Below are 22,028 nucleotides of genomic sequence, written 5' to 3' on the forward strand. Positions count from 1 at the left end.
AAACAGTAGTGTTGCCTCAGCTTCTTAAACTATTTACTAATGCTTCAAAAACTAACACAAAAACACATAGTCACTATTATGAACATACTTCGGTGCACATAAATAGCCAATCAATTCAATAATTTAGTTTTATTGATAAAAATTATCTTTCAATAGAAGCAATTATATTACATAGTTTTCTATAGTTATAGCAAGTAAATAATGTAAAAAATTAGACTAAGGGGGCTGGGAATGTAGCTTAGTGGTTGAGTGCTTCCCTAGAATGCATGAAGTCCTGGGTTCAATTCCTCAGCACCACATAAACAGAAAAAGCCAGAAGTTATGCTGTGACTCAAGTAGTAGAGTGCTGGCCTTGAGCAAAAAGAGACAGTGCTCTGACCCTGAGTCCAAGCCCCAGGACTGGTAAAAACAACAACAACAACAACAACAACAACAACAGCAACAAATTAGACTAAGGAAGGAAAATATTCTAACTAACACATACAGTAAGACTATATCTTTCCAATATGAATATTGCCATTCTCTTTCCAAATCCATTAATAACTGTGAAGGTAGTTATTTGGTCTGGTTACAATTTCTATAATTGTTTACCTATTAATTTATTCATTAGATATCAAACACTCAATTTTACCAATGTCAACATTCTACAATTCTACCTATGTCAATATTCTACAATATACTAAGGTTCAAACATACTTACTAAAGTTCAAACTTAAACAACATTACTATGATTATTTGCTAGCCCAGGGGACTTTTAAGTATTAATTCAGTGATAGCTCTTCATAAAAAATTCAGCTAGTCATTTAAGAGTTTTATATTAACTTTTCTTACAGAGTCATGTAATATCTGAAGCTTTAAGTCCATTTTATTAAGATATAGCATAATATTAAAAATTTAAAGAAAGGAAACAGAATGCTGGGCTTTTAATTTCTACTGTTGCTATGTTTAACATATGACAGCCATTATTAAAATTATTTCCTAAATGAAGACTGGGATTTCATGAGTATAGTAAAGCCATTCTAACTGAAAAATACTCGTCAACATCATGTTCCTTTGTCTGAAAAAAACGATATGTCAGAAAACAAATGTTATAAGTATTAACAAAAATTCATGCATTTATAAAATATACAGTTTCTCTAATTACATACATCTGAAAGCTTATCAACCTTGCTGCTGTTAAAAATAGTAAAGCAGGGCTGGGGATATAGCCTAGTGGCAAGAGTGCCTGCCTCGGTATACCCGAGGCCCTAGGTTCGATTCCCCAGCACCACATATACAGAAAACGGCCAGAAGCGGCGCTGTGGCTCAAGTGGCAGAGTGCTAGCCTTGAGCGGGAAGAAGCCAGGGACAGTGCTTAGGCCCTGAGTCCAAGGCCCAGGACTGGCCAAAAAAAAAAAAAAAAGTAAAGCAAGGGCTGGGAATGTGACCTAGTGGCAAGAGTGCTTGCCTCATACATGAAGGCCTGGGTTCAATTCCCCAGCACCACATATATAGAAAATGGCTAGAAGTGGTGCTGTGGCTCAAGTGGCAGAGTGCTAGTCTTGAGCAAAGAGAAGCTAGGGACAGTGCTCAGGCCCTGGGTCCAAGGCCCAGGACTGGCCAAAAAAAAAAAAAAAAAGTAAAGCAATAAGCAAGATTATAGTATTGCATCAACATCCCCCAAAGTGAATGAAACAAAAATCGTACACAGATCAGGTGATTGTTTTTTTTTGTTACTAGTCTAACTTTGTACTACCAGGCAACACAGATAACACAATACTATATTCAAAGAGACTGTCCTGTTTCCCCTTGAATAGAGCTCAAACAAATGAGATATTATGAACCTTATCTAATTTACATTAGCAACTTACCACCTTGCCTAATGGGCCCCCCACAAGGACACAGAGCTGAGCAGGTGGGACAACAAACTCTTATTTACACTGCCAAGTTCACACTTCTCTTTCATCTCATTGAGAAGTTAAAGAGAATCAGGTTGACAAGCTAACACACATTTTCATCAAACACTTACTCTTGTATTAATATCTACTTCAGAACACAACAGACCTTGACAAAAAAAAAAAAAACCTTTCATTCTTTAATTCATAAAGAAATCACAATGGTCTATTAGCTTAGCCTTAAAGATCAATAGGTATCTATTACTGAAACTGTGTTTCCTGGTTCCATTTCTGTGGGTTTTTTTTAAATGGGTGTGGGGGGGTGAAAGAACAAAATAACTCTGGAATATTAATGTCTTAATGCCTACAAGTAACTTTTAAATATGCTAAGGAAAGAATGAAAGATCATGCTACAGGCCAGGTTGAAGTATAATACTTTCAATTAGAAATAGATAGGTATTCACCTGACTAACAGAACATGCGGAAATCTGATTAGCTACAGATCAAAATGTCTACAGGGAAAATTCAGACCACAAGGAATAAGTAGAAGGTACATAGTGGGTTTTTTATTGCTACTCTCCTTACCGTTTTATTTTTGTAATATAGACTACCTATTCTGACAGGGCAGAATCATTTCTAGTTCTAGAGATTACTACCATATAGTGTCTTAAAAATTTTCCTTGGAGAGACAACCTTTTTGGGTGATCATGGGGCTTAAACTCAGGTACTGAATACTGTCCCTGAGCTCTTTCACTCAAAGGGAGCACTCTGCCACTTTACACTACAGTGCCACTTCCACTTTTCTGGTACTTAATTGATGATGAGTCTCACAGACTTTCCTGCCCCAGCTGGCTTCAATCCATGATCCTCAGATCTCAGACTGAGTAGCTAGAATTACAGGCAGGATCCAAGAGTTCCTGGCAAGGAAATTTTGAAATATAAACTAAGTATAATATATCATAATTTTAAAGAAATTGTAAATTACTCAGTGTCTCCACAGAACAAAGGATAAAGAGGTTTGGTTGCTTTGGATACGGTTGCTGCTTTTAAAAAAATAAATGCTTAAGTCATATCTTTTATCACAGAAAAAGTAATCCCTCAAATATTTCAAAACAATCTACCCAGATATAAGGAAAGAACCTCCATAATTTCTTAAAATCTCTTTAACAATTACTTATGATTTGATAAATGTACACAACACCTATACTCATTAATATAGAGTTAATAGATTAGGACACTGTTCACTTTTAAAATAATAATTAATGAGTACACTATCTTTATAAAGCATAGTTCTTAGGAGCATTATTTTTTGAGTTTCAATAAGAGGCCCTATGTTTAGCTTATTAATATTGTAAGTGCAACTTAAGTCCCTGGAACAAGGTATCATGATGTACTAAGATAATAATTTGGAATAAATAAAGCATTGTTTGGTGCCAAAAGGTTAAGTCTCAACACTTTTTACTGCCCACTCCATTTTGGACAAATCATGTTAAATATGCAGTTTCAGTAATTCAATCTACAAAATAGGAATGATACCAGCAAATAGAAAGCCTAAAAATATGAATGAATTCCTCAGAGATCCAGAAGCAAACAATGATAAAAGGCAAAGTACTATATTTTCAAAGAAATAAATTCTCACACAGTAAAATTCCATAAACTATTTTCAAACAGAAACCGACTCTCAGATTTTCCTGAGGATTTCTACTTTGAATCAAGACAAAGGAAGACTTCTATTTATTCTATTTCATCAACATTGTCATTAAAGATTATTCTTAACTTGCCTTTCTGTGATGTTACCATTACACAAATTATACTGAAAAACCCTAGTGAGTAGCAGTGAGAAAAGAAAATTATATGAAACAATTATATATGAAACAAATCTAAAGTTGTTAAGGCTACAATTTTAAATTAACAACATGTGATCTGGAGTGTTCACAAAAGTTTACTCACACAAAGTTTATATCTAAATTTAATCCAATGAAAATAGACAACAAACTAATGAATATACAAACAATGTACTTTGCCATCTTCAATCAAGAACACTGTAAGCTGCTTTGACCAAATATAGTGGTGGGTCCTAGACAAAAATAATGCTTTCCTATAATCTCACTAGTTATTACTGATAGTTCATCAATACATACAAAATCGCATATTTCAATTGTGGATGCTCATGATGTAGCAAATGAAAACATATCAACAGTAAAAAAAGTTCAAAACAAAGTCAAGAAAGGTAAGGAGAACAGTAAATAATTTAGATCAAAATGCTATACTGCTATGCAATTTCATATTTTAGCAGCTTTACTGATACACCTCACATGTAGTATGCCCATTTAAAATGTCCAGTCTAATGTGAGTTAGTACTTTTACTTCACTTTAGAACATTTTCATCACTCTTACAAGAAACCCCATGAACACTAGCTATCACAGGCTAAAGTTCATTCACCATATTATGTAAAAAATATCATACTTCATTTTGTTAACTAAAGGCCTAGAAGTGTGGTCCTCATGATAGAATGCTTGCCTAGGAAGCCAAAGACCCTGAGTGCAAACACCAGCAAAAAAAGAAAAGAAAAAATGTAATTATTTCATTTGCTGGAGGTATAAGTAAAATGGTAGAATGCCAGACTAGGAAGTACGAAGCCCTGAGTTCAAATCCCAGTATGACAACAGCAATAAAATTTCTCATCCGGTTCAATAGAAATTACTACTGTTAAACCAATCACCAGATGCAAGCTTCAAAAACTATAAAACCAAGACCTTTTCAATAATTCTTAGCTCTCCATCAAGGAGGTCAAAAAGGTATAAACAAGTCAAACATTATCATTTGTTTTGTCTCTGCTCATCCGGATTTTTCTTTATAGTTTCTTCTGTATTGGGATTGAATCTACAAGGTAATGGATTCATATTCAACAATTGTAGGGCAAAGTTCCAATGTACCTTAAATCAGTAGTCCTTGTGTATTATATTATTTATGATTGGGTACAAAATGCATCAGTAATATAGAAAGCAAAATTCTTAGGTGGTTCTATTTCCATCCCTTAGAATTCACATTTTTGAAAATTTGTCCTCCCCTCAAATGTGAGCAGAACTTGCATCTAACCAAATGGTTATGTGGCAATGATGGTATTTAACTACCATGGTTACATCACGTGACAGAGAGCAAGGGATTCTTGTAGGTATAACTAAGGTCTCTAACTAGTAAATGTAGTCAAAGAGAAAGCACTCTGGAAAAGCCTGGCATCATTAAGACCTTTAAAAGAGAGTGGAGAATGAAGTAGGGAAGGATGGAAGAATGCAGTCCAGAACTCATGGTATATACCACACAACTAAGAAATGTAAGGGAAGAGGTGGGTGGAAGGAGAATGAGAACAGTGAAGGGATCAAGATGCAGATTTGGCCAGTGGTTTCAGAAGTAACATCACTATGCATAAGTGTAGGGCTAGCACTCTAACTATACAGCTGGAGAGCGGGGAGATTGGGGAGGAGGAAAGGTAGAAATAAAATGAGGGGGAAGGTAACAAGTTGGACAAGGAAAGTACTCACTACCTAACTTATATAATTGTAACCCCTCTGTACTTCACCTTGACAATAATGATATTATGCATTGTATTCATAAACTGCTTTGTTAAATGGCATCTCCTTTGCACAACTACTTAAACGTAATAATTTTTTAAAAGAGAGTCAAGCCATGAAAGACTCAAAGCACCACACTGCAGAGATACCTATCGTCTAGCTCTTGCCATCAAAGCATGTTTACGTGAACCTGCATGAGAACAAACCAAAAAGAGTGACAAAAAGGAAATGCTCAAATTTCTAAGTAAGAATTGATTACATAACATAGATGTCAAGCACTAAACCCTAATAGATGACTTTTCAGATATAGTGAACATTTATTGGCAAACCGTCTATAATTTCTGCAGAATGGAGAATACAATATTAGTAATATAGAGTACCATCCTTCAGCAACTAAGCATTCAATGGCAGAAATACACAATTATAGTACATAGTATATAAGCCAAAAGAAGCACAAATAAAAGGACATCATAGTTCAAGTTAGGTAGATATAAATAAGGAGTAAAAAATGGACTCAAGCAAATTTAAACAGTGGTTTCTAAAGAAACATCACGATGCATAAGTGTAGGGCTAGCACTTATGAAACATCTACTTCATTTTGTATGTCATATTTAATTCTCACATCTTGAAGTGGAGTTATTAGATCTTTATTTTATGAATAATACTACTACAGAGAGATTAAACAAATAAATGCAAGGATTTACACTCAAGTATATTTAGATTTTATAACAGTCTGGCATAGGGGTGCATGTCTGTAATCTCAGCTTTAAGGAGCCTGAGACATAAGGATTAAAAGTCTGAAGCTAGTTTGGACTTTATTACTAGGCACTATCTCACAAAACCAGAGGTTGAAGATATAATTCAGTAGTGTAGTTTTACTATCATGCTCAAACCCCTAGGTTTGATCTCCAGCACTGGAAATGAATATTAAAAATAAAATATTCTTTAACATATTGTTTCTCATACATACCTAATGAAGTAAAAATTTACATTTTGTTATATTTTTCGTATGAGTGCCAGAAATATTTCAGCTTATCCTTAATGAACTTTGGAGGATAGTAATATAGATATTATTTCACTTCCTCTTATAAAAACTCCGAAGTGCTTGTCACTTGGTGAATTAGGCTTAGACATTCTGGCCAATTATTCCTAGTCTTCTTATCTTTGTCACAATACTAGTCTCCACAATACTTCAGAAAAAAGCCAAGAACAGAATGTTTTTTTAAAGTGGTCAAGAGAATACATCTTTCAGCATTTAGACTGTAGTCCTCTAACATCAATGAAGTCCTGTTTTCGACAGCCAAAAGCATCAGTTACATTGATCAGTCACTGGATGCCTTCTACTCACAATCCACACTGTCTCGTTGATTTTTTTCTTTATTTTTTATTATCTTTAGTTTTACAAGAGAGGTGTCATTTAAAATCTTGATCCATGTCACCCATCAACAATCCCAAACCCATCCCCCAGCCACAATGAATTCTTGACTGCATTCTTCCCCAATTCTCTCCTTTATTCATCTACTCCTCTCTCTTTATCCCCACCTCTCCCACAAGTACCCATTTCTTGGTGCTTATTTTGTTGTGCTTTGATTTAGTCTCTCTAAAAATTATACTGTATGAACTCATCATAGCATCTATTACAATTTAGTTTATTCATTTGAAGCTACGTGTATACCACTCTGCATGTTTATTGAAAGATTTATAGGTGTATTGTATCTACCACTAATGAGGGAAACCACAGAACCTTTGCTTCTCTGAGTCCGGCTTACTTCGCTTAATATAATTCTTTTCAACTCTTTCCATTTCCTTACAAATGGTAAATATAATTCTTTGTAATGGTCAAGTAAAATTCCATTGTGTATGTACACCACTATTTCTTAATCCATTTGTCCACTGAGGGGCTTTTAGCATATTTTGGCTATGGTGAACAGTGCTTCAACAAACGAAGATCCAAAATACAACAAATCAAAGAAAGATTAGATAAGTAGGACTGCATCAAACTGAAAAGATTTTTGCACAGCACATGACATAAGGCCTACAGAATGGAAGGAGATTTATAACTCTCAAAATTTTTAAAAAGTTAAGTTCTCAAAGATGCTAAGTGAAATGAACTCCATGTTATGGAAATGAGTGTTATATCATTGTTGTAATTACTTCCAACATGCCATGTGAAACCATAACTTTTTTTTGGTTAATGATCCTCTTGTATCCCCTTCCTGTGGTTGTCCCCATGCTATCATTATATCTCATCTGAGTACCCTGTATACTGTATATACTGGTATTAGAACTAGGGAAAGGAAGGGGAATATCAAAATTGTGAGACAAAGGATAAAAAGACAAACCACTCCAAAAGCAATACTTACAAAACCATTTGATGTAAACCAACTGAACAACTCATGGGAGGAGAGGGAAAGGGGGAGGGAGGATGGGAGTAAATGAGGGAGGAGGTAACAAATTGTACAAGAAATGTACCCACTGCTTCACATATGAAACCGTAACTCCTCTGTACATCACTTTGACAATAAATAATTATTCAGAAAAAAATTAAATCCTGAAATTCTTAAATATACACTAACATACAAAGAAAAAACCCAATTAATAAATAGGCTAATGTTTAAAGAGAAACTGTCTGAACAATAAGTAAAAATTGCCAATAGGTACATGAAGAAATCTTCCACATCTCTGGTATAAAGGAAATGCAAATTTAAACGACACTGAGCCTTTTGGCTCTCCGACCAGCACCATGGCGGTTGGCAAAAACAAGCACCTTACAAAAGGTGGTAAAAAAGGGAGCCAGAAATAAAGTGGTTGATCCATCTTCTAAGAAAGATTGGCATGATGTGAAAGCACCGGCCATGTTCAATATAAGGAATATTGGGAAAACCCTAGTTACAAGGACTCAAGGAACCAAAATCGCATTTGATGGCCTCAAGGGTCAGGTGTTTGAAGTGAGCCTCGCTGATCTGTAGAATGATGAAGTCGCATTTAGGAAATTCAAGCTAATTACTGAGGATGCTCAGGGCAAGAACTGCTTGTCCAACTTCCATGGCCTGGATCTAACTTGGGGCAAAATGTGTTCCATGGTCAAAAAGTGGAGGACCATGATTGAATCTCATGTTGATGTCAAGAATACAGATGGTTATTTGCTTCGTTTTACTAAAAAATGCAACAATCAAATCCACAAGACCTCCTATGCTCAGCACCAGCAGGTCTGCCAGATCCGGAAGAAGATGATGGAAATCATGACCTGAGAGGTCCGGACAAATGACTTGAAACAACTAGTTAATAAATTGATTCCAGACAGCACTGGGAAAGACAGAAAAAGCTTGCCAGTCTATTTATCCACTGCATGATATCTTAGTTAGAAAAGTGAAAATGCCGAAGAAGCACAAGTTTGAATTGGGAAAACTCATGGAACTGGATGGTGAAGGTGGTAATTCTGGCAAAGTTACTGGGGACGAGACTGGTGCTAAAGTCGAGTGAGCTGATGGATACGATCCACCAGTCCATGAATCTGTTTAAAATTCAGAGTTTTAGTATGACAAATAAAAGGCCTATTTGTGATGGGGAAAAAAATTAAGATTCCTCACCCGGGTTAAAATGGTTATCAAGAAAACAAACACTAACAAGCTGGAAAGGATGCAGCCAAAAGGGAACTCTACTACAATCTTGCACTCTTGGTGGAAATATAAGTTTGTTCAACCACTCTGGAAAACAGGATGGAGGTTCCTCAAAAAATTTAGAACTACTCTATGATCCAGCAATTCCACTCCTGATCATCTATCCAATAGAACACACCACATTACTTCCTATTGTTTTACAAATAAATGTCAAACTTTAAAATATCCTAAAGATTACAAACCAAGATAGAGTAAAGACACCAGCAAGCACAGCCATGTTTATTGCAGCACTATGCACCATAGCCACGGTATGTAATCAACCCAGCTGTCTCTCAATAGAAGAAAGGATCAAGTAAATGTGGTATATATGCACAATGGAATTTTAGCCATCCCATTAAAAAGAATGATATTTTGGGGGCTGGGAATGTGGCCTAATGGTAGAGTGTTCGCCTCGTATACATAAAGTCCTGGGTTCCATTCCTCAGCACCACATATATAGAAAACACCGGAAGTGGCGCTGTGGCTCAAGAGGTAGAGTGCTAGCCTTGAGCAAAAAGAAGCCAGGGACAGAGCTCAGGCCCTGAGTCCAAGTCCCAGGACTGGCAACAAAAACAAAACAAACAAAGAATGATATTTTACCACTTGTAAAGTAATGGAACTACCTGGAAAAATTTTTGTTAATAACTTCTTATATGCTAATTTCCAAATACCAAAAATAGCTTTTATAATTTTTCTTTGACAGTCTTGGGGCTTGGACTCAGGGCCTGACCTCTGTCCCTGGCTTCTTTTTGATCAAGGCTAGCACTCTACTTCTTGAGTCCCAGCATCACTTCCTGCATTTTCTGTTTATGTGGTGCTAAGGAATCAAATCCAGGGCTTCCTGCATGCTAGGCAAGCACTCCTACCACTAAGCTACATTCCCAGCCCTTATAATATGTTTTATAAACCTCATTTCTATCAGACATGCTGTAAGTCTCTCATATATAATAGTTTGCATTAATATCATTTATGGATAAATATGTTCCCTTTCAATTATGAATATTTGCTCCATTGTCTGGAGGGAATTTTTGAATATTTTATTATCTTTAAGTACTTGTACAAAGAAGTTGCCATTCAACAAAGCTATATGAATACAGTGTGTCTTGATCAAAGTTGGCTACTTCAACATTCTCATCCATTATTCCCAACCCACCTCTTCCATCATTTTCCTTAATTTTTAGGGAATGTGTTGATTTTTTTTTTCCAGTTAACAAAGTATGATTTGGGTCATACTTTCAACATCTTCTCTCCATTTCATCTCACCTCTTCCCTTATTTTTCTTAATTCTGTGGTATATACAGTGAATTCTTGCCTGCTTTCTCCCCCATTTTCACTTCATTATTCTACTCTTCTCTCCTTATCCACATACCCCCTCTTGCAAGTACCCATTATCTGGAACTTATTTTGTTGGGCTTTGACTTAGTCATTTTATAGAATTATACTATTTGAGAGGCTGGGAATGTGACTTAGTGGTAGTGTGCTTTCCTAACATGCATGAGGCCCTGGGTTCGATTCCTCAGAACATTTAATTAATTAATTAATTAAATTTAAAAAGAGAAAATAGGATTCATTAACAGCACATATATTTATTTAAAAAAGAATTACAGTATTTAAGTTCTCTACGGAGTCTATTATACTTCAATTAATTCATTTGGATCTGCGTGCATGCCACCAAGTGTGTTTACTTGTATATTTATAGGCACATTCTAGTTATCACAAATAAGGGAAACAATGCAACCTATGTTTCTCTTGGTCTGGCTTTCTTTGCTTAGTATAATTTTTTCCAAGTCTTTCCATTTCTTTACAAATGGTGCAATATTATTATGACGGATGACTAGAATTCCATTGATATGTACACATATATTTATATGTGTATATGTACATACATATATGTGTATATATATTTCATCCATTGAGGGGCATCTAGGCTGATTCCATATCTTGGCTATGGTAAATAATTCTGCAATGAACATGATCGTGCTCATTGGCTTTAGTGTGTCCTGGTTTGTGGTCTAGTTGATAAATGTCCAGGAGTGGAATTCCTAGTAGTTCTGTGTTTAGTTTTTGTTTGTTTGTTTTTAGAACCCTCCATACTGCTTTCCAGAGTGGTTGAAAGAAGTTTACATTCCCATCAACAATGTGTTAGGATTCCCTTTTGGCCACATCTTTGCCAGCATTTGTTATTGTTAGTTTTCTTCATAATAGCCATTCTAACTGTGGTAAGTTGGAATCTCAGTGTTGCTTTAATTTTCATTTCCTTTGTGGCCAGAGATCTTGAACATTTCTTCATCTGTCTATTGGTCATTTTTTTCTTCTGAGTATCTCTTTCAGGCATTAGCCCATTTATTATTTGGGTTTATATTTTGAAGGCTTAATTTTTTATCTTTTTTCATTTTTCCATAGATATTCATAATGATTTAAGTAGATAATATATATGAAGTAGGTTATGATAACTATGTATGACTTGACTAATATCTGAATTCTAGAAAAAAATCTGTACCAAAAATTATTAGATAGGGGCTGGGGATATAGCCTAGTGGCAAGAGTGCCTGCCTCGGATACACGAGGCCTTAGGTTCGATTCCCCAGCACCACATATACAGAAAACGGCCAGAAGCGGCGCTGTGGCTCAAGTGGCAGAGTGCTAGCCTTGAGCGGGAAGAAGCCAGGGACTGTGCTCAGGCCCTGAGTCCAAGGCCCAGGACTGGCCAAAAAAAAAAAAAAGAAAGAAAAATTATTAGATATTTGTTGTTTATAAATTCTGTGCAGTGGGGCTAGGAATATGGCCTAGTGGCAAGAGTGCTTGACTCCTATACATGAGGCCCTGGGTTCAATTCCCCAGCACCACATTTATAGAAAATGGCCAGAAGTGGCGCTGTGGCTCAAGTGGCAGAGTGCTAGCCTTGAGCAAAAAGAAGCCAGGGACAGTGCCTAGGCCCTGAGTCCAAGGTCCAGGACTAGCAAAAAAAAAAAAAAAAAATTCTATGCAGTGTAGCAGAAGGAAGGAATTACTACTTATGGATCCTTTCTGTGTTCAGGCTTTGTGCTAAGTATTTCTAATATATTATCTCTTAATTTTCACAACAATTAATAGGTGCTATTATTTTATTATTTTTCAGCTAGATAAACTGTGATTCAGAGAATAAGCTTGTTAGCTCTCAGAACCCTCTACCTGTCCATAAAGTATTGATATAGACTAATACAATGCTCTACAATGCTACAAATTCATTGTTTTAAATTATTGTAGTTGGTTCCCCCTTTTAAACTACACTTTAATAATGATATGCATTGAAGAAGAGAAATTAGTAAATAATATCAGCCAAAAAGTATATTGTAGAATCTATTAAATTAAATATGTTTGCAGATTTGACAACATTGAATCATTTCTTCATTTCAAGCACATAAAATCCTAACTTTTTATGTTGAATGAGTTTTGGTTTCCATCATGTGAAATCAAATGAAATTAAACCTATATCAACCAAGAGCATATGCATTTCACAAAAATAGTTAGACGTTTTAAGCTAAGCACATATTTTATGATAGTTTCTAATTTAGTCATTTAAACTCAAATGACTTAAATATTAAGCAATTTACAAATTTTTAAATGAAAGATGACACAAACAAGCAGTATTTCAAAGTTATTGCTTTTACACACAATAGCCTCATCAATTATATATGAGTTATATTTGCATTTTATACATACTATAAAAATGAAGCTTCACAATTGAAAATTAAAAATGTTTTAAACAAATCATTAAGTAATGATTACATTTACTATATTATATTTATCGTTTATTTTAAAATAACCGTTTGACTGTTACTTCATTTTTATATTTTTGTTTGTGAATTCTTTTTATTTTTAAGTTACCATGCTGATATACAGTTGACAAATATTCATTTTTTATTATATTTGATTTGGTGGGGTTTTTTTGTTTTGGTTTTGGTTTTGGTTTTTGGTTTTGAGGCTTAAGCTCACTGCCTGGGTGCTGTTCCTGACATTCTTTTTCTCAAAGCTAGCACTGTGCCACTTGAGCCACAGTGCCCCTTCTGCTTTTTCTGTTTATGTGGTACTGAGGAATCGAACCCAGGGCTTCATGCATGCTAGGAAAGCACTCTACCACTAAGCCACATTCCTAGCCTGTTTTGTGTTGTGTTGTGTTGTGTTGTATTGCTGGAAATAAACCTAGGGCTTTGCACATGCTAACCAAAGCTATCCCATCGTGTCTTCATTTATGATATAATACTTGCTTTAGTATCAGAGTAATGTTTACTTCATTAAAATGATAAGGAATGGTTCACTACTCTTCAAGTGTGGGGGAAAAAATGAAGAACGACTAGCACTAATTCTTCTGCAAGTATAAGATAGAATGCATCAATGAAGACGCATGGACCTGGGCTTTCCATGTTCTGAATCAACAATAAGTAAGGTTATATATGCAAAGCCTATGCCTGAAACATTGCCCTATAAGACCAGGAACAAGACAAGAATGCCCACTCTCATTCAATTCTATTCCACTGGAAATCCTAGCCACAACAAATATCTAAGAAAATTAAATGCAAAACATTTAAATAAAAAAGGAAAAAGTAAAATTATCTCTTCTGTTGGCATGATCTTATACATAGAAAACCTTAAAGTTGCCACAAAAACAAAGAATTGTTAGACATAATTGAGTAAAGTCACACAATACAAATCACTAATGTTTCTCTGTACTAATAATCAACTGCCAATGAAGGAAATTAAGGAAACAATCCCCATTACATTAACAACAAAATGAGAACAATACTTAGAATAAATGTAATCAAAAAGTTTAAACTTCTGTACATTGACAATTTCTAAACATCAATGGAAGTTAAAGAAGTCACAAACAAGTTGAGTACACATATAATCCTAGCTTCTAGGAGGCTGAGATCAGGGGATTGAGATTTAAATTCAGCCCTGCAAATAAATACAACAGACTCTCATCTGCAATTGACCACCAAAAAGCCAGAACTGGAGGCATAGATGAAGTGACAGAGCAGTTGTCATGAGTGAGGCAAAAACAGCAGAGAACACTAGGCCCTAAATTCAAGCCTTAGTACCAGTGAATGTATGTGTGCACATAAACAAACACACACACACACATATACACACACCCCATCACAAACAAAAAGGTATCTAGTATTCATGATTTGAAATATGTAATATTATCCAAATGTCCAAACTACCCAAAGCAATGTGCAGATTCAACTCAATCCCTGCCAAAGTCTTACTCTCATTTGCAACAGAAATAGAAAAATCCACTGTATAATCTTTATGAAGCCATAAAAGGCCTCAAACAGCTAGGCTGTGAGCAAGAAGAAAAAAGACAGAAGCACCACACTGCTCAATTTCAATATATTGGAAAGCTATAGTAAAATGAAATCAGACCCTTATCTTGCATCACACATTAAAATCAACCCAAAGTATATTTGGAGACTTAAATGTGGCCTAAAACTTAAAACTCGTAGAAAAAAATATAGAAAAAAAGAGCTTCATGACACCAATCTTTCAAATAATTTCATGGTATGATATGAAAAGTACAGGAAACAAAAGCAAAAACACAGTAATGAGACTATGAAACTTTTGCTTTTCTAAGCCAAGGAAACAAACAATAAATTAAAAGGCAATCTATAGACCAGGACAAACTACTCTTTGCAAACTATATATCATCAAAAGACAGGTTAACACCTAAAATACATGAGAAATTTTTATAATTCAACATCAAAACATAGTAACCCAATTTATAGGTTAGGTAAAGAGACATTTATCCAAGAAAATGTATGTTATATGAAAAGATGCTCAATATCTCTAATAATCAGAAAAAATGAAAGTCAAATCCAATGAAATACAATTTCATATCTGTTAGGACAGTTATTATAAAAAATTAGGCAATTCATCTACTGAGGGGCATCTGGGTTGGTTCCATATTTTAGTGATGGTAAATTGTGCTGTGATAAACATAGTTGTGATGGTAGCTTTAGTGTGATCTTGCTTGTAAGCCTATGGGTAATCAGAAAGAATGACATTGCCCCACTCATAAGGAAATGGAAAGACTTACAAAAAAATCATACCTTAGTATGAAATGAGCAGGACGCAAAGAAACATAGGCTATATGGTAAGTAGTAGATGTCTAGGATAGGACTAGCAGAAGATCACAATAGCTCAATAGCTATGTACATATGAACACATGAGATGATGCTAAGTATAGCCCCCAAAAACATAAAATACCTAGGAATAACCTTAACCAAAGAAGTGAAAGACCTCTTTGATGAGAACTTTAAAAGCTTGAAAAACGAAATTAAGGAAATGGAAAAACCTCCCATGCTCCTGGATTGGGAGGATTAATATAATCAAAATGGCAATATTGCCAAAGGCTATCTACAAATTCAATGTAATACCCATTAATATCCCAACACCATTTTTAATAAAATAGAGGAAGCAATCCAGAAATTCATATGGAACAATAAAAGACCTAGAATAGCAAAAACAATCCTAAGCAGAAAGAACAGTGCTGGAGGAATTACAATACCCAACTTCAAGCTGTATTATAAAGCTATAGTAATAAAGACAGCTTGGTATTGGCACCGGAACAGGCCTGAAGACCAATGGAACAGAATTGAAGACCCAGAAATGAACCCACAGAACTACGCCCACTTAATCTTTGATAAAGGGGCTAAAACAATAGTTTGGAAGAAAGATAGCCTCTTTAACAAATTGTGCTGGCAAAACTGGTTCAACACATGCAACAAACTAAAACTAGATCCTTATATATCACCTACACCAAAATCAATTCCAAATGGATTAAAGACCTCAAAATCAAAACAGATACCCTGAAAACACTAAAGGAAGGAGTAGGAGAAACACTTGGGCTCCTTGGCGCAGGACAGAACTTCTTTAACAAAGACCCAGAAAGGCTACAAATCAAAGAAAGGTTGGACAAATGGGACTGCATCAAACTGCAGAGCTTCTTCACGGCAAAGGACATAACTTGCAAGATAAACAGAAAGCCCACAACTTGGATAAGATCTTTACCGTCCACTCAACGGACAAAGGCCTCATATCTAAAATATATGCAGAACTAAAAAAATTACCTTCCTCCAAAACAAAACCACAAAGAACCAATAGCCCCCTTATCAAGTGGGCTAAAGACCTACAAAGAGACTTCTCTGATGAGGAAATGAGAATGGCCAAGAGACATATGAAAAAGTGCTCTACATCACTGCAAATCAAATGCAAATCAAAACAACATTGAGATTCCATCTCACCCCAGTAAGAATGTCATATATCAAGAAAACTAACAATAACAATTGTTGGAGGGGATGTGGCCAAAAGGGAACCCTACTTTATTGTTGGTGGGAATGTAAATTGGTTCAGCCACTCTGGCAAGCAGTATGGAGATTCCTCAGAAGGATAAATATAGAACTCCCCTATGACCCTGAAGCCCCAATTTTGGGTATCTATCCAAAAGACCACAAACAAAATCACAGTAAAGCCACCAGTACAACAATGTTCATCGCAGCACAATTTGTCATAGCTAGAATCTGGAACCAACCCAGATGCCCCTCAGTAGACGAATGGATCAGGAAAATGTGGTACATATACACAATGGAATTTTATGCCTCTATCAGAAAGAATGGCATTGCCCCATTTGTAAGGAAATGGAAGGACTTGGAAAAAATTATACTAAGTGAAGTGAGCCAGACCCAAAGAAACATGGACTCTATGGTAGCCCTTATTGGGAATAATTAGTACAGGTTTAGGCAGTCATAGCAGAGGGTCACAAGAGCCCAATAGCTATACCCTTATGAACACATAAGATGATGCTAAGTAAAATGAACTCCATGTTATGGAAACAACTGTTACATCACAGTTGTAACTGCTTTCAATGTCCTATGTGTATCTGTAGCTTCTATTACTGATGATGTTCTTGTATCACCTTCCTGTGATTGTATATACACTATCTCTGTAATCTTATCTGAGTATATTGGAAACCATGTATACTGGTATTAGAACTAGGAAATTGAAAGGGAATACCCAAATTGAGAGACACAGGGTAAAAAAAGACAAACAACTACAAAAGCAATACTTGCAAAACTGTTTGGTGTAAGTGAACTGAACACCTCATGGGGGGAAAGGGAAAGGGGGAGGACGGAGGGGGGGGTATGAGGGACATAGTAATGAACAGTACAAGAAATGTATCCAATGCCTAACATATGAAACTGTAACCTCTCTGTACATCAGTTTGATAATAAAAATTTGAAAAAAAAAGATGATGCTAAGTGACATGAACTCCAAGTTTTGGAAATAAGTGGCTTATATTCATTGTTGATATTTCAGTGTACCATGTGAAATTATGCCTTTTTCTTTTGCCTTTCTTCCTCATTGTTCTACCCCTGATATCACTGTAACTGATTCTGGTACCCTGGCTAGTGTATATACATTTATTAGAACTAGGGGAGGAGAGGGGAATATCAAAGTGGAGAGACAAAGGGTAAAAGGTGAATCAATAAAACAGCAATAGTTACAATGCAATATACTGCAAACCAACTACACAACCCAAAAGGGGGAAGGAAATTGGGGAAGGGGGAAGGTGGGAGAAAAACGAGGAACAAGGCTACCAGTTTGACAAGAAATGTACTCACTGCCTTACTATTGAAACTGTAAACCCTTTGTACATTACTTTGACAATAAAAAATAAATGGTTTTTTAAAAAAGAATACAAACTCATAACAAGGGTGAATATAATCCATGCACATATAATAATGTGGAAATAGTTCTACACTATATATGTGGCCTATATGTTAATGCGGTTCTCTATTTTCCTCTACACACATTTTGAATACATTTGCAGTAAGCTTATTCTAATCTTAACAGAAATATATAAAAATAAAAATGTATACTTCTGATTACTAAAAAGAAGTTAGGCAAAAGATTTGTTAATGAAGATATGGAGAAACTGGAACATCTCTACATTCTTACTGGGAATGCAAAACAGTGCAATGTGTCAAACAGTATGCCTCAAATATATATTTTTATATACCCCAAGATAATATCAGCTTCTTGAAAGAATATCTTTACTCCTGTATTACTGAAGTATTAATAGACATCATGTAGAATCACACTGAATATCTGAGAATAGATGCACTCATTTAAAAATGCGGTACATACATAAAATAAAATTTATTCACCTGTGAAAGAAGAAAACCCTGAAACATTTATTGCCATAGAGAAGCCTTTCAGACATTTTACTAAGTGACATAAGCTAATCTGGGGAAGACAAATACTAAATGATTCTATTTACATGAGGTATTTAAAATAGTCAAATTTATAGAAACAGAAAGAAGAATGGTAGTTCCTAGGGCCTACTTTGAAGGGAAAATAGGAAAATTCCAAGAAAGGGGCTTACTGTCTCAATTACACAAGATGAAAGAATTCCAAAGATCTGCTATACAACATTACTCATATCATTAATCTCATTATTAGTTTTTTGCACTTACAGATTCTTAAAGCAGGTCAGCTCATTAAGTTACTCACCACAATATAATTTTTTGAGAAAACCATCCTAAAAAGAAAAATGTTCCCTATCACTTTCAGTGTTTCTAAAGAAAAATGTCAATATATTAGAAAATTAGCTTATTTGCATACATCATTACTTCTGGGATCTCTTTAAATACGCAACTCACTCTTTCCACCCAGGGTGTCTGATCTATGTGACATCTGGATGACAGGAAGCAGGCTAATAATGACATCAGGATGACAGGAAGCAGATTAAAAATGTATAAAATCCATAAATAGAAACTGCTTATACTCAGATTTTTAGGGAAATAAATCTATAGAGAATTACCATATTTCAATAATGTCATTTAATAAAACTTTCATTTCAGAGCTGGAAATATGGCCTAGTGGTAAAGTGCTTGCCTCTTACACATGAAGTCCTCGGTTCAATTCCTCAGCACCACATATATAGAAAAAGCCGGAAGTGGCACTGTGGCTCAAGTGGTAGAGTGCTGGCCTTGAACAAAAAGAAGCCAGGGACAGTGCTCAGACCCTGAGTTCAAGCCCCACAACTGGCAAAAAGACAACAACAACAACAAACTTTCATTTCTATCTCAGTCAGCCAAGGTTTCTTTTTTTGCCCACTCAGAGCACAAAATATATCCAATTAGTCTCCAAATACATTGTATTCCACCTTCCAGGATATCATTTCTCAAAAAAATTAATTTGTACTTTCAAACTTGGCTTTCAAGTTAATTTCACATTTTGATGAACACTTTCACCTCTTAAAAAATATAAGATATAGCCAAGTGCCAGTGGCTCACACCTGTAATCCTAGCTACTCAGGAGGCTGAGATCTGAGGGTCACAGTTCAAAGACAGCCCTAGCAGATAAGTCAGTGAGACTCATCTCCAATTAACCACCAGAAAACCAAAAGTGGCACTGTGGCTCAAAGTGATAGAACAGTAGCCTTGAAAGAGAAAGCTCGGAGACAGTGCCAGGCCCTGAGTTCAAGTCCCATAACCAATAACAAAAATATTATATATGAATACATATAGGATATTATGTATTATGCATTCTAAAACTTTTATCAAATGTAACATCAATTAGTTATTCTTATCATTACTACATATATCAAATGAGACTTATACAGTATGTCATTTTGACTATAAATTAATATTTCAAATTCTCTGCATTTGAACTCTTCTAATTTGGACATCAAAGTAAACATAGTCCTTAACAAGGGCATTGATAGGATGAAATATCTGAAATTAATGTGTTCAATTGTTTGAAGAATTACCACACTATTAAACATGATAAGCATGTAAATGTTATTACCTGTGAGATTACAAGAACCTTTGAAGAGCTATCTCGTTTCAAAGTTAAACTTCTCCAAATGAGAGAGTAACCATGACAGATTTCGCTAACAATCTGTAATTAAGAAGATTCTGTATAATCATTCCAGAAAAGGAAAAAGTTGAGTTTTAAACACCTTCTCTAAAATCTCTGAGCATAAAAGATATGCCACTGCTACAAGAATAGACCCTATTTTAAAACTGTGAATAAATGAGCACACTGTTATAATTCATGCTTTCCAAAAGTTCTTTCCACCTAAGATAATAAAAATCCCAGAAAGAATACATATGGAAACTAGGCAAAAGGGAGGGGCTCAAGAAATTTAAATTTTTTTCTGTCTCAGTAGCTAAGATTTCCATAAATATTGGTCAATATATAAAGAAGAAAAATACACCTGATACTAGACATGTATTTTTTTATCTTTCTATTTTTGAATTCATATAACATTTGTACTGAAGGGGTTTCATTGTGCTATTTCTATACATATGTACAGTACACTTTGAACAGATTCAAAATCCGTAACATATTACTATTGCTTCCCTACCTTTCCTTCTCCCTTAACTTGGAGGCAATTTATTTACAAAGGAGAAATAATTTCTTAGTAAAAGCTCTAAAGCATTACCTGCAGTGCTGATTACAAAATATACATTTACTAATTTAGACATTTAAAAGCATGTTCTCAAATCTCTATTTATTCACACATAGGATGTTTCAATCACTTAATATGCTACGCAAGGATGAATTTGAGCTCTAATGTGTAACTATAAAAACTGCCACATCATGTAGAATAACAGTGTGAAAATTATTAATTTAGCCTTGTGTTTTCTGCTTCATAGGATCAAAATATTTCGCATTCGTTCATGATGCATAATTCAAACTGGTTAAAACAAGGAAGACAGAAAAACTTGCATTGATTTATTTTTGGAATCCTGATTCAATTTGATTAAGGGCATTTCTCAAGCAAATTTGAGCTGCTTGAATGGAAGAACATTACCAGAAATCTAGCTAGTGTTGAATAAGATTAAGTCATAAACTTACTTTACTTTAGAGCATGTAGTATTTCTGGACTTGACTGTTATGGAACCTTAACCAATGTGTCTTTTTATCCATATAATAAACAGACCACAAAATATCATAGACTGAAGAAACAAAACCAAGATATGAGCACAAGAAGCTATAGATCTTTGGTGCAATAATTTTTGCATGAACTTCTTCAAATTCAGTGGCACTTAAAGCTTTTGTCAAAGTTTTCTTGAGAATAATTTAAACTTAAATAACCATACTCATTTGTATGGACTCATTTGTATTGGACTCATACTATCACCTTTTTCTTGTTCTGTTTCCTTTTTCCCATCAATGGGTAAATGCTCACTAATATTATGGAGAGATTTTTATATGAAACAGGCCCTTAAAAACAAGTAAGTACATGTAATTATATAACATGATGCTAAATAAAATGAACTCCAAGATATGGAAACAAGAGGTTTTTCTTTGTTGTTGTAGCTTTTAATGTACAATGTGAAATTATTTATTTTTTCTTTTATTTCCCCCTATGCTTTATCCGATGTTGTCACTGTATTTGATTTTGGTACCCTGTTTATTTTACATACATTTATCTGAATCAAGGAAGGGAAGAGGAATAACAAAATGGTGTGACAAAGGACAAAGGGCAAACCAATGCAACAGTGATAATCACAAGACAGTATGTTGGAAATGAACTTTACAACCTGAGGGGGGAGTGGGGAGAAGGGAAAGTGGGAGAAAAATAAAGGGGGGTAACAATGTTTGACAAAAAAGGAACTCACTATCTTATGTATGTAACTGTAACCCCCCATACATCACCCTGACAATAAAATTAACTTAAAAAAAAACAAGTAAGTATTCATATTTCCAAGCACACACTGTTACCATTTGGTAAATTTTCATTGCTCATTATTTCGGCTGGCCTTCAGATTTATGTAAAATTTCCTTACTTGGGTTTCAGTTTCAGTGTTCAACCAAAAATACATTTCTTAGGAATAATACATTTTAAAAAGATCTTTACTTCTTGAAA

General features: G+C 35.0%; 1 protein-coding gene and 1 pseudogene across 4 annotated transcripts in view; one reads left to right on the top strand and one right to left on the bottom strand.

The window, feature by feature from the left end:
* The window catches only part of Slc4a10 (solute carrier family 4 member 10), a 267,507-nt gene that overhangs the window by 230,223 nt on the left and 15,256 nt on the right, over positions 1-22,028 (bottom strand). The window lies entirely within an intron of this gene.
* LOC125350620 lies at positions 8,191-8,969 on the top strand (annotated as a pseudogene).

The sequence above is a fragment of the Perognathus longimembris genome, chromosome 4 (genome assembly GCF_023159225.1).
Source record: "Perognathus longimembris pacificus isolate PPM17 chromosome 4, ASM2315922v1, whole genome shotgun sequence".
Taxonomy (NCBI): domain Eukaryota; kingdom Metazoa; phylum Chordata; class Mammalia; order Rodentia; family Heteromyidae; genus Perognathus; species Perognathus longimembris.